The sequence below is a fragment of the Myiozetetes cayanensis genome, unplaced genomic scaffold, assembly GCF_022539395.1.
Source record: "Myiozetetes cayanensis isolate MyiCay16 unplaced genomic scaffold, myiCay2020 scf13, whole genome shotgun sequence".
Classification (NCBI taxonomy): domain Eukaryota; kingdom Metazoa; phylum Chordata; class Aves; order Passeriformes; family Tyrannidae; genus Myiozetetes; species Myiozetetes cayanensis.
Genome location: NW_026086937.1, coordinates 223,197 through 236,529, shown reverse-complemented (window position 1 = coordinate 236,529; position 13,333 = coordinate 223,197). Strand labels below are relative to the sequence as shown.

Sequence of the window (13,333 nt, the reverse complement as noted above, 5' to 3'; positions counted from 1 at the left end):
CAATAAGGCTTCCTACATTTCTCTAGACTTCTACATGGAGGCAACTGAACGCTCCTGAACTCCATGGTATGTGGGGACCCAGCTCTGAAGTGCAATCCAGAAAATCCCTCCAAGTCCCTGTAAGCACTGACATGTTTTGCCTGCAAGTGTCCTTGGAACACCTCAAAACTTGTCCCTTCACTCGGGGCAGGTCAGTGCTTTGACTTAGGATCCAGAGATTAGAGAATGCACTATGAGACCAATCCATTATGCAAATCTCACTAAACATAGCAGCAGCTAAAAGTTCCCTCAAAAATCTCAACAGTGAGGCTCACTGTTGCTCTCAGTCCCTTAAGACTGCAGATCAGCAGCCACTGTATTTATGCAGGGTCTGGAGTATAGCAACAATGCCTTCTGCACTAAAATGATGCCTGTTGAGGCACCCTAGCCACCAGGATTATTTAGAGTTAAGTGATTACCCACCTACACATGCTTTTATGGAAAGCACAGGGGAGAGGGACACCAGTCTTCAGGCCATTTAATGCTGTGATTCTCCCTGAGCATCCAGTCCACTGAGCAGACTGACTTACTTCTCTCTGGCTGTAGGGTCCCCCTTCCCTCCAAAACCAGGATGCAGCCACCCCATGACAAAAGCCTGAATCCCACATACCACGAGTCAGATCACAGCCTGCATGTGCACTTATGTCTGGACAGCTCAGGTAAATGTCTTACAGTCATATTGTGTCTTGGCGATGGCAAGGACTGCCCTTCCTCAGGGACTGTGGGGTGGGTACAGACCCTAACAATTAGGAGGTTTTAGCTGCTGTGATGAGAAGGGTTGCCTATGACACAAAGCAAAATGAATTCAATTCCCCCAGCTGCTAAATGACAAAGACTTCAGAGATACCATTCCTTCACTTTGAAGGATAGCAGGATACAGAAAGGGAGAAGAGGGGAGACTCATCCTAAAGAAAGAATGGCTACGTGGACTCCCCCTCTGCTGTATTTTTTTCTTCTCTAAAGAGAAACCACATGGTCCCAAAAGCCACAGGGAAAAAGGGAAGCAACAAGGGAGCAGAAGGTTGTTCTTCTGTATGCTCCAGCTTCCTTGTGAATAACAGCAATTTGTTATGTTGCAGGAAAACTGGGCATCTAGCTGGAGCCCTCCTGCAGAAATCAGGACTGGAAGTGTGTAGGTCTTTGACCTTACCTGATTCTCAAGGGCATTTTTCTTAGCTCTTTTGCAAACTGTGTTATATCAATTTCTGTTGCAGTATCAGGCTAAAAACCAAGCACAAAATTTAGATATCACATAGACTGTTTGCTTTTTTTGTCTTTTACTATCAATACTATAATGCAATATATTCAGAGTCTAACTTTCAGAGGGTTTGGAATTAACCTGTTCAAACTGTTATTGTTTGAAGAGCACGCATTTTTCTAAGAATCACCTGCTTTTTGTACCCATAAACCATGCACAGTATGGTGAGCTGGATAGCATCAAAGGAAGCAGATCTTTTTCAGTAATATAACATATTCCGTAAATCAGTTTGAAAGGTATTTTTCAGCTCATTTTGATTTTTATGCTTTCTTTTTCCTGCTGCTTGATGTAAAACTGACAAAGTAAAACTGACAATAAGCTGCAGAGAGATACAAGCTTCCTAGTACAGAGGAGTAAACATTTCTCCTAACAGATGGAGTAATTTTCACCTTTATTATCATTAACAAACTTCAAAACTCTATGCAAGTGGAGGAGCCAACACACTAGCAATGTACTTCTGGATGTTCTTTTACTGCTATATTTTTACAGGTACTTGTATATTACCTTTAGAAGATCATGTAAATTAAGACAGTATCAGCTACACATATTGGGCATCCTCTAGGCCTGCAGTCCAACACTTTGAGCAGGAGCACACCAATTGGACTTTGAAGGATAAGACAGACTACCCTCTCTGAGTCACTAAACCCTTATCACTCAGAAGCCAGTATTTTGCACTCTACAGCAACACTGGACTGCAGTTATTGCCTGCTCTATAGCACAAAACAGCTGCATTTTCCATGTCAAACACAGATGACATAAGAAAGTGAATGTCTAGCTGGCCAAAGGGGCAACAATGTAAATAAAGCCACTGCTTGAATGGAGTGGAAAAAAGCTTGGGGGAGCAAATCCTTAGGGGACACTTGATGCCTGAGTTGGCAAAGCTGTGCAACTAAACGGTATTTGTCCCAAAATGTCCATGAGATAATTTTTTCTTCGGCCGAGTCTTTATGAATCCTCATCATGTAAACCACCCCAGTCCTTTTCATAGCATAGTCAAAGAGAAGGTTGTTATTTTTCTCACTCCGAAGTGTATTGCTAGTAATGTGTGTTACTGAAAGCAGCATCATAAAGTGATGAAGTCATTATTTGAATTAGAAAATTACTTTTTTTTTTTTGCTATTCAGCTTTTATCTGTCTACAGTATGCCTTTTTTTTTTTTCCCTACTGTATAAAGACATCTAGCATTTGGAGTTGTTTTACATAAATTATTTTTGAAAGGAATACACATTATGAATCACAAGGGTTTAAAACTGTAACTGCATTTCCAGACTCATTGAAACTGCCCCAAATTTAGATATAAAAGCTCCCTGGGTAAAACCTGTCAAGATCCTTTTATAAAGAATTTAAAAAGCCATTAAGATTTAAGACATTTAAGACATTATTAATTTATTTCAGCATTTGTGAGATGTAGCAAAACTGCAGCTATAGCATTTAGTTTCCATGTGTAGCTTGTAGATTTCTCATAATAAAAAGGATTGTTTTTGTTATTTTCACAATTTTTTTCTCCACATTTCTTTTAGCTACAGACTAATTTGTAAGGGCATTTTGTTTGACTGAAATGGGCAGCAATTTAATTTTCTTTTTGTTTCTTTAATGTATCAGCAAAATCAGCTAGATGCTGCAAATTACTAAGAAATAATAATATCCAAAGAAAATTACCGAAATAAAGAGTAAATAACAGTGTTAAAGAAGAATTAATATAATAGGATCACTCAGAAACTATCAGGATCAATAATGAAATTAAAGTACAACCCATACTAATTTAAAAATTCAGTTAAAGGCTACATTTAAAATTACTAAATGTCAGGGGAAATATTTAAATTATGAAAATTATTATAAAGCTCTGACTGGAAAGTACCCATTTACACAAGCCTTAAGTCACCCATTGAGTCTATATGCATTGATACTCACACTATATTATTGAGTAGGAAATTATTAAGGGAAATGGGTTAGTTTCATTTACTTTTAAATATAGTTACAATACAAATAAAAATACAAATACACTTCTACTTTATTTCTTGTATTAGCTCCATCTGACTTTTATGACAAATACTTTTAAATTAATTTGATTTTCTGAAATATATACACTTGTACATGTACTTTAGGGATAGATTTAATAAAAACATGTTGAATAGTGAGTAGGTGATAGCAGCATGTCAGGGATGAGGCTGAACTGCTGCTGGGTTCTTTGAATTCCTCTCCTTCATCTACCATACATTTACATCCACTCCCTTTCTACCCCTTCAAAGCACATGCAAACACAGCTATCTGTGATTCACTGACCAAGTTTTCTGTGCAAATACCAGCAAAATTTTTGAATATGATCTTTAAAAACTAACAAAGATTTTTTTGACTGTACTCTTAAAGGATGTTGGCAAATAGTTAAACACTGAGAAGGGGGCCTGGAACACCTGCAACTGGGGAGAGACTAAAGCAGCTGAGGAGATGATTAATATCTGTCAGGATCACCAGGTGACATCTCAAGCTCATGGATGTATTGACTGATGTTCAATGGAGAAAAGACGGGATTTTACCCACAGTTTACGGCAGTTTAGGAAGAAAAGTTTATAGACAGAAATGGCATGAGTTATTTGAGTCATTAAACAGCTGAAGCTACAAAAGCTTTCTTTTTCTTACACAATAACTGGAGGATTTCCAGCCACTTGAAGTCTATCAGTCAAGTTTGTGTGTCTTCACTAAGCTCATACAGTTCAGCCAAAAACGGCACCAACAATGGAGCAAGCAGGACAAATTCCAGGGAATGATTATGACAAAAGTCTAAGCAATTTTTTTCAATCCTTTCTTTTAGATATAGAGTCTAATTCTGATAATGAATTCATATTATGCTTCACTGACATAGAACTGCCAAATTTAAAATCCTGGAAATGCTACTGCAGATCTACTTTCTCCCCAAACGGCTCATATGCCTTCTCTAGTTAAGTTTATGTTATTGTCTCATGTATTTCCTATTTGTCCCTAGCACAAGAGCAAGTGTGGGACAACTGAAGGTGGCAGAAGAGGAGTTGAAAACATAATACCCTTCAGGGTTCTTTATAAAAACAGTCCAGTGAGGAAAATAGGGTAGAAAGGCCTTTGTATACTGTAGACCAATTACAAACATTGCTGTCAGTTACAACCTTCTGGACATCTACAGAGTTCTTCCACAGTTACAACAAATTGCTAGGACACCAAAAAACAGATGAAAAAGTCAATAAACATGTGACATTTAAAGTAGCTTGTTGACCTCAATGGAGTTATTCCAAAGTTAGAGCAGCAAAACTACAGCCAGACTCCAGATACACATGAAAAATTACTGGAAATAATATCTTTCAGATGTCTGGATGGACTCTCTAAAGCCTCTTCAAATATAATCAGATGAACACTCCTGGTCAATCACACCACTATTAAAATACATAATCAGAGTGGTCATGGTCTCTCAAATATAATTGATTTTGTCCAGTTTATGAAAAGAAACATTTTGGGAGATAAGTAGAGTTGAATAGGGGTTTGTAGCGGATTTTTCTGTTGTTGTTTCAGGTGACCTCATGATGTATTTCCAAATCTGGAACAGCCTGTTCTTTTCTTTTAAAAACAAACTGAAAAAAATGTAGCGAATCTACATAAAGACTTTGCTGAGTGTATTTCTCCTTGATTCCATGTGAGATGATCAAGCAGTAGGTTTTCTTTTAAAGAATTCATTGGTTCTCTTATACCTCCTATATTTAATTATCTTCAATGTACTTCAAAGATACATTAAAATGTGGAACAGAGGAAAGAAAGGAAGCAAAAGGTTATTACCACATTACAGGTCATCTTCTGGTCACAAAATATTTTGCTGTCCAGGGACATTTACAACTTCAATTCTTTGATGGCACTTTAAGGAAAATAAAAGTAGTTATTAAACACACATCTATACGAGATGAATCATGTACAGATATCATATATATGTCTGAGATGAATCATTAATTTCCACTAGCAATTTAGTGATATCAGTTACTGAATTAATAACTATCTGTCTTGTTGTCAGGATAGGACTCTACCTCAGTTCCAATACAGTTTTACAAAATGCAATTTCCGTAAAAAGCAGTGGAGGCAAAAAGGGAAAGAGACAGAAGATGAAACAATAACATATTTTCTCTGCAATATGCAAACTTAGCTAGAAAAGAACCCAAGAGAACAGGGTAAAAACCATTTTTTAAAAAATGTAACTGTGCAAAATACCAGATGCAAAGTCCAGACTGTGAGGTAAATCACCATCCGTCCTAGATAATCAGAGAGTAAGCAGAGCAGGAAGCAAACAGCAAGAGGTTTCTTTGTTCACAGATCCAAGTGCTTCCTCGCCAGTTCTCACTGCACATCACTCTGCTTTCTCCTTCACTCTCTTCGCTCTGTCCCAGAGCAACACAAGCAGTGATTCTGCAGGTAACACTTTCGGTTTCCATCCTTGTCTCTCACTGCCCATGGCCCAGCTACCCACAGGCATGGTCCTGTCAAACTGCTCTGCAAAATCCTTCCATACATATAAGTAAGCTTCTCGCTGACCTGCTGTATGGCTTTTCTTCTGCATTCCCAATCAATTCAGTTTTTTACTCTAAATATGAATTTTCCTGTATCTTATATCCACTCTTCATCATCAGGTATTTGTCAGACGCTGCTTTCTTTGAAATCACTGTCCTAACAATGATGCATGAGAAGAATACAACCCCTGGTACGCATGTTTAGTAACAGACTGAGAGTAGACCTTAGAACAGAAAAAGACATAAAGGGATGGAATTTATGAAACCAAATAACAAAACAAATACTACATTTAAAAATATTTCAAGTCATGTGGGCCTCAGCAGGAATCAAGAGCTAACATGTTCAAAAGCCCCAGGTTAATTTTTAAAATAGTATTAGAAGCATGTATAATTGTTGACCCTTTAACTGGAAAGGTATGAAACATGGTTTAACTTGTTTAAAAGGCAGTTTAAACTTGTTAAAAGGCACTAGTTGCAGCATTGCACTAATTCCTGCCTGAGTTTACTACTGAAAAAAATGGGGAGAACCATGTGGATTTACATTGAACCTCACATAACTTCTTGACTTCACAAGCTTCCACTGGATTTGAGTTCAGGGGCTTGCAACGGTCAAGGTAGAATTTTATCCGTAAGTGTTGCCCAATAAGTAGTTGATAAACACAAATAGCTGATGGGAAGTTCTATAACTTCAGAATGGGTAGGGGAAAAAAGTCAGAATAACAGGACTAAATGAAGAGAAACAAAATTCAATCAAAAGACCACAGGTGAACAAGTGTGACCATTTAATGTGCCTTCACTTCAAACCAAAAGCAAACAAATCAGCAATCATCTCTAGTAAAAAGTACCTGGAAAAAAAAAATAAATGTAAAGAAGCAAAGTACAAAAAGCAGCTGCAAAAATCATTAAAATGTGGGCTCCTTTATGAAAATTAATACTACCTTAATGCTAACAGATATATAACACAGGAATGATTTGTGCCTTTGCAGTAGATCACCACAGATGAGAACTCTTTTCCCTGCTTTAGCAACATTAAAATAATTACTTATAATAACCCTGTTTACCAACCTTAATGCATGTACATTGTATCAAATATTTCTCTGCCTCATTGTGAGACTGTCTATCCTTCTTCCTTGCCTGTGTCTCATCCAGCCCAGACTTTCCTCTTTGCCCCAGCCCACAACTACTGCTGCTTTACTACCAGCAAGACTCCAGCACATCCTGACCCCAGGATTTTACTATGGAAATTTTTATCATTCCTATATGTCTGGCCTTTTCTTGTCTCTCTGAGCTCGTCTTTATCATAGTCCCACTGTGACAGTCCCCTATCTACAGGAAGTCCAATTTCTACAACTACACCAACTTGTTAGTGATTACTGCCCTGAACCCAGACTAGATCTGCCATTTGTGAAGTTTCCCTCAATGTTTTGTTCTGTCAGCAGCCGTTTCCTCCACTGATTTCACTGCTCATTTGGCTTTCTGTGCCCCTGCCCTTGTGCACAGAACTCCTTGACAGCTTACAAAAAGAGGCCTTTTTTTCCACACCACCATAACTTGCAGACTCTCCTACTGCCTCATTCCTCTAGGGACTTCCAAACCTAGCAGGCATCTGACTTCCCTAATTGCCCTGTCATAGAAAAAGCCAAAGTAAACGCCTTTCAAACAACTCATAACATTACCATTCAAGGGAAGTAGTCAAGTTCCTATTGTCTGAACTGTTTAAACTAGACAGTACAAAGCATCACACAGTACACATGGGGAAAACCCAATATTCACAAGGGACTAAACTTGGCAACCTAAAAGGTGTTTTCTGTCTCCACTTTTTGTGATAGCCTGAAGTGCTTTCCTGAATTAAGGCAGAAAATGGCACTTGGAGGTGAATCTTTCTTCCAGTGTAAATAATGGCTCTAGGTTACATCATGCAACTTTACTTCCTCGGCTTAGGTATGCATCTGCAAGTGTCAGTTCAATTATCCTTAGCAGTTTTATTAGTTATTCTTCTAGCACCCATGAAGGAACTACTTTTGTTTCCTGCTTAGTGTACTGGAGTGATTTAACAGCGCAAAATCACATCTCTGAGACCACCTTTAAGAAACTGGTCTCTCCAAACCGTATGCTGAATGTCACAGTTCTGGTCACCCCTCAAATTCTGTTCTGCCTTCTTTGCCAAAAGCTGACGAATTGGCACACTTCCATGAGCAGAGACAGGACAGCACTGCTGGGGAAGGCATGGGGAAGGCATGAACATTTGTGTACCACATGGGAATGTAGATGCCTAAGGAAGCACAGAGTAGGAGAATGTCAGATCCATAACCAAGCAGTACCTTTTTCCCCACAGAGATGGAGTGTAGGAGGAATGCCTCCAGGGTCTCTTGGCTCCACAGTCCTTCTCTGACCAGATGGGCGTTTTTTTCACACATGCAAACCTTCAGGGTTTAGCCAAAGTATTCACCCTGTGACCAGAAATGGGTTAGACCTAAACTGTAACTCCGATGATTAATCTTCATAGCCTTCATTTTATTGTTTTAAACCCTAATATTTACATTTACATCTAACTCAGCCACTTACCAGGCTCTTCAGCTCATTTGTGCATTGGTTTTAATTTTTTCTCTCAGATGGTTAAGGAGTTTCAGCTGTTGGTAGAAGCAAACAAGCCAAAAAGCCAGTGAACATGCCAAGGGGAGCGCAGGGCTAATATCCTGTAGCCTTTACACATCTACTGAGGCTTTGTGTCAATTGTAAGGCCTCTTGTTTTACTGCACACTTGGCTTAGTTGGAGCAGGACTCCTGTAATGTCAGCCAAGAGGACCCACACACAGTCACTGAAGCCCCAGGAAGAAAAGAATTAACAGCCTTCAAAAGTGGAAAAGTTTTAAAAAGAGATATTTAAAAGATTTGACTTGCAGCCAAGTGTTAAACAGTAAATATAAGTTTTAAGTGTCTTAACGATTGAGATGAAGTATCATAATTCAGCAGCATGGAATGGGACCTCTTACTGGGAGAAGCTAAAGAAGAAAAATGAACCAGCACAAAAGGAAGCCCCTCTGGGGAAGATCTCACACATTTGGGTCTGGAGTCTTGTTAGAGTAGGCCAAAACCTGATACTTTTATCTCCAACCTTTGACCCTGACATCTGGAAACTTAGTTTGAGTCAAACAGAAGGAAGTGTTTTTTTCTATTTCAAATACTTTATAGAAGAAAAACTTCAAGTATCTACAGTCAAATCTGTTAGTACAAACCACTTCTATTTATGCACTTGTAGTGAACTCTAAAATATGGAACATTTGTGCAGGAAATGCACGCGTCAGAACTTTTGGGAAAAGAGAGTAACTTGGTGAGACTGGCACATTGTTCAATGCTTGTATGGGATCCAGATAACAGCCCAGATAAACATCTCCAAGGGGGTGCTGAAGAGTATAAAAGGTCCAGTTCCTTTGATGTTCTTAGATGTTCTCATTTAATAGCTATCAGCCCTGGTGCCAGAAATAATAACATGTTTAAACATTCTGTATCAAAACACAAATTAAATGCATTTAGCGTAACCTGTTTCCAAAGTTAATTTTCATCTTTAGTTGGAACACTAAGTGTGATGTAACTCATGTTCTTCCTGGTAGTTATTTTCATTATTATGTTTATTACTCATTTAAGAGCCTTTTTTTTTTTTTTTTTTTTTTGAACAGAGGGATTAATGAATTTAGACTGCACATTATAACATCAAAAGCTTTGGTTTCAAATAAGCCCATCTGAGCTACAGGAGATTTTCTCCCCTTATATGAAGCTAAACAGCAACTTCAAAAACATATCTCAGTTACAGTATTATTTTCTAGTTGACTGAAGTCATGGGTTTTATGTCAACCTGTTACATTTGCATATAATAAATTACTACTTACTTGTATTGTCCAAGTGACTCCTTTAACCCACAATCTGTTTAGAAGTCAGATGCTTTCAGCAGATACCAGCTCTCTTCTCTGGAGGATTTATGATCATGTGAAAGAACAAAAATAATAATAAAGGGGCCTCTTTTTCAGGATTCAAATGATTATTTGAGATCAGATCATCAGAAGGGGGGAAGACATGCAAGGAATTGTACATCGTGTTGTTCAGGCCAGTAAGAATAAAATAGGAAATAAAGAGCACAACATAACATTTAGCAAAAATATTTCTAACCTGATATGTTCCTTTTGATCACTAAGCCTTCCATTTACAAGTGAATATTTTTTTCACCTAATATTGATTAATGGTAAAATCTCACAGGATGGGCATACAGAGGTCTCAGAAATCAGCCTGACTTTATAAATGAAGGTAGAAATTTGCAGAATTTTCTGTTCAGTAGAGCCTTCTAGGATATCTGAAATCCCTCATCAGTTATTTTACTAGAAATAATAGAATATTGTTTAACATGTTGGCCAAAATACTAAATTACTCCATGCAAGATAATTTCCTAATTATTTTCACTGAGTCTTGAGAGCTTTGCAGAACTGCTTTTAAAAGAGTGTCGTATCTGAGTTAAATCTGCCTCTGCATTTCCCCATGTGGACAGAACACCTCTCAGCAGTGGAAGATATAGGTCCCACCTAAGGAAATTAATAATTAAGCTTCACCTTTTATTGTGCAGAGAATTTTACTGTGCTTGAAGGAATTCAGTCACTAGGAAGCAGCAATACACATCTGCAGTAAAAATCAAAGTACCATCTCTGCTCAAAAGTCATCCATATATCTTGAAGTTAGTGCGGATAAACACTATCAAAGATTAGATTTTTTTTAAAAGATCAGCAAATTCCTCTTTGGAAGCAGGTACATGCATGATTGTCTCTGGTCTAGAAAACAGGACTCTTGCAGGAAATGTAAGCAAGTGGAAAGGAAGCTCTGTCATTCTGAACCACGAAAACAGAGGAGTTCTTCTCCACATTGTTTTACACAAGACTGCGTAAAACATATTTGCAGTTGCTGAGATTTTCATCCTGCCCCTCAAAATCACCTCCCATACTAGAACAACTAATAGCACCGTATGAAATGACCCTCCTGCTTTTCTTCCTGGTCTCAAACCGCCCCTATGAGATCTCTCTTCACGTGGAATTGTCTACTACCCTCTTACAACTCTATTTGCCAAAAAGGTGGCCAAAAGAAAAAGAAAGCACACAGCCACCAAAATGTGCACTTCAGCAACAAAACCAGACCACCTTAATTAATATTTACATTATGATAAAGTAAGCAAGTCATCTTTGGGCACTTCACCCGAGGTAGCAGACTGCTGCTCCCCTTACCTCATCTGGTCCTCACAAAAGGCCGTCCTGTTGACACTGTCATCCACGTGAGTGCAGTTGGCTGCTCTACAATCAGCAAGCCTGTTTCCACAGCTCTGGCTGGAATGGCATTAGGCTCATCATTCACAGGTAACTCCGGCTCTAAGAGGAAGGTCATGCTACTCAGCTTAAAGGTTTTGGTCAATAAAACAGCATTCACATTTTCTCTCTCTTGAAACCCGGAGTTGTGGCAGATGACCATCTCCAGGTTTACAGGTAGGCTGTAGTTACTGATGCACATACTCACAGTACCTAGACACATTACCAATCTTTATGATTAATTCAAGTCTTACATTAGCATGCTCCAATCATACAGTGTCCAGAAGATGAAAGGTCAGGTGACCTTTTGGTCAGTTATCCATTCCTCAGTTCTTTCAATTCCTCAATTCGTTACACAAGCAATGTAAACTGTTCAGTTGGTGAAGTCTTGACCTGTTTTATTTTACATACAAGTGTTGGAAAAGTTGATACAGAAATTAAGGCAATCAAGTAAAAAACCCACAGAAATTATTTGACACTTTAACATGATATTTGATAATTTGATATAAATTGATATTATTGAATTGATATTTTAGTATACAGGAAAACTAGGTAAAATTATATAGGTGGGAGAGATTTCATTCCTTCTTTTCTTCACAGCTCCAAAACTAAATAAATAGCACAAGTGCCAAGTCAGATGGGTTTTTCAATCTCCTAAATTTTCTTATGTCTTAACTCTACAGTACTGCGAGGGACGTTCCTTTTGAAGCCCAAAGCCAGCATTAACATTTATGGGAGTCATACACGCATCAAAAGAAAAACTTACTTTAAACAGATTATAATCTGAATATTTTTTCTCTGACCACTACAATTGCAGGATTTATATAGAGGAAACTGCAAAAATTTCTTGTGTTATTTCTGCTGCTGCTGAATACCTGTATGGTGGGGAAAAGAGAGGAGCTAGAGAGCCAGAATAAGAGTGGAAGAGAGAGAGAGAGAGAGAGTGGGAAGGGGGACAGGGAAAGAAACACACTTCCCAGATGTGAAAATCCTTTAGAACAGTTTCTATTCTTCTTGGTATGTTTTCCTTAGCCTTTGGGGACCAACACCTTATTGTGCACATATTCAGAACTGTGTGTAGAATGTTTCCCTTTCCAACAAGACCTTTCCAAGATATTTAAAGTCTTTGTACATAATGCCATCAAGTACTTATATTCTCTTCCATTTTTTCAGTGCGTTCTGATCCAACAAATTAATGTATGTTCCCATCACTATTTTGTGATTAAACCCCCCTGATCTTTACATGCAAAAAAGGATTCCTTGGTCATACATTCCTATTAGAGAGGGTTGATTAAAAGAGTCCCTTATTCTGATCCATTCTATTCCTTTCCAGTTTAATCTTTTAGAGAAATAGCTCCACTTCCTTTTCCTTGCTTCTTCTCTTGACTATTTTTAATAGATTTTGCCATACATATTCTCTTTTATCTGTTGTGTAAATTTAAATTTAGCAAAAATGTTAACTTAAGCTCTTCTTTAAAGGAGTGAGGCGGTTCTGTGACCATTTAACAGTGTTCACTGTAAATTCATCTTAAATTTGGTCTTGGCCATAGGGCCAAAAATCCCTGCTGAGAATCCCCTGGAGCCTAGCCTTGGATTCAGAGGGTCAGCAAATCAGAGATGTTTAAAAATATATTCTGGGTTCCACAAATAAACAACTTTTCAGTGATACCATGTTTCTTTGGGAAATGCTCTTGCTGCTATTCAAGGCAAGATGTGAAAATCAGATCCCATGATTACATGGGAGCTGTCAGTTTGTACTATGAAGAAACTTGGTTGTCTTCTCTGTAAACCCAGATCATCTCAACAGCCCTCATGTAGTAGAGATGCTACTACCAGTTGGTATTGGAGTTTTATGTATTTGCAGCACTAAACCCCACAATTTTCCCACTCCACTTCTCATTATGTTGTTTAGACCCTCAAGAGGGGCTTTATTTCATGAGCTGTAGAGTAAAGCATTGGCCTTACTGTGGCTATATTGATCTGGTCCCCTATTTACAGCTGTCTTGGGTATCTCTACTTTCACCTGGCATCTACAACAAGGACCCTAATTTAGGCCACTGGCTCAGGCAACAGAGATCTTTCCTATAACACATCTTATCTGTCACCACCTGTTTTTAGAAAAATGAGACCTGATGCATGGTCATTTGAACAGTTTAGTACTGCAGATGTTTTTGATACCT

The 13,333-nt window shown here is 38.2% G+C and overlaps 1 long non-coding RNA gene across 10 annotated transcripts in view; it reads right to left on the bottom strand.

Moving 5' to 3' along the window:
* Positions 1-12,820, bottom strand: part of LOC126636429 (uncharacterized) — an 88,182-nt gene extending 75,362 nt beyond the window's left edge. For 8 of the 10 annotated variants that reach the window (XR_007627981.1, XR_007627976.1, XR_007627977.1 and 5 more), the window contains exons 1-3: positions 9,702-12,820; positions 8,136-8,264; positions 5,096-5,171 (exon numbers count right to left, since the gene is read on the bottom strand). This is a non-coding gene — a long non-coding RNA (uncharacterized LOC126636429). The remainder of the gene's footprint in view (positions 1-5,095; positions 5,172-8,135; positions 8,265-9,701) is intronic. The other 2 variants (XR_007627980.1, XR_007627979.1) reach the window with 2 other exon arrangements.
* Positions 12,821-13,333: the final 513 nt, after the last annotated feature.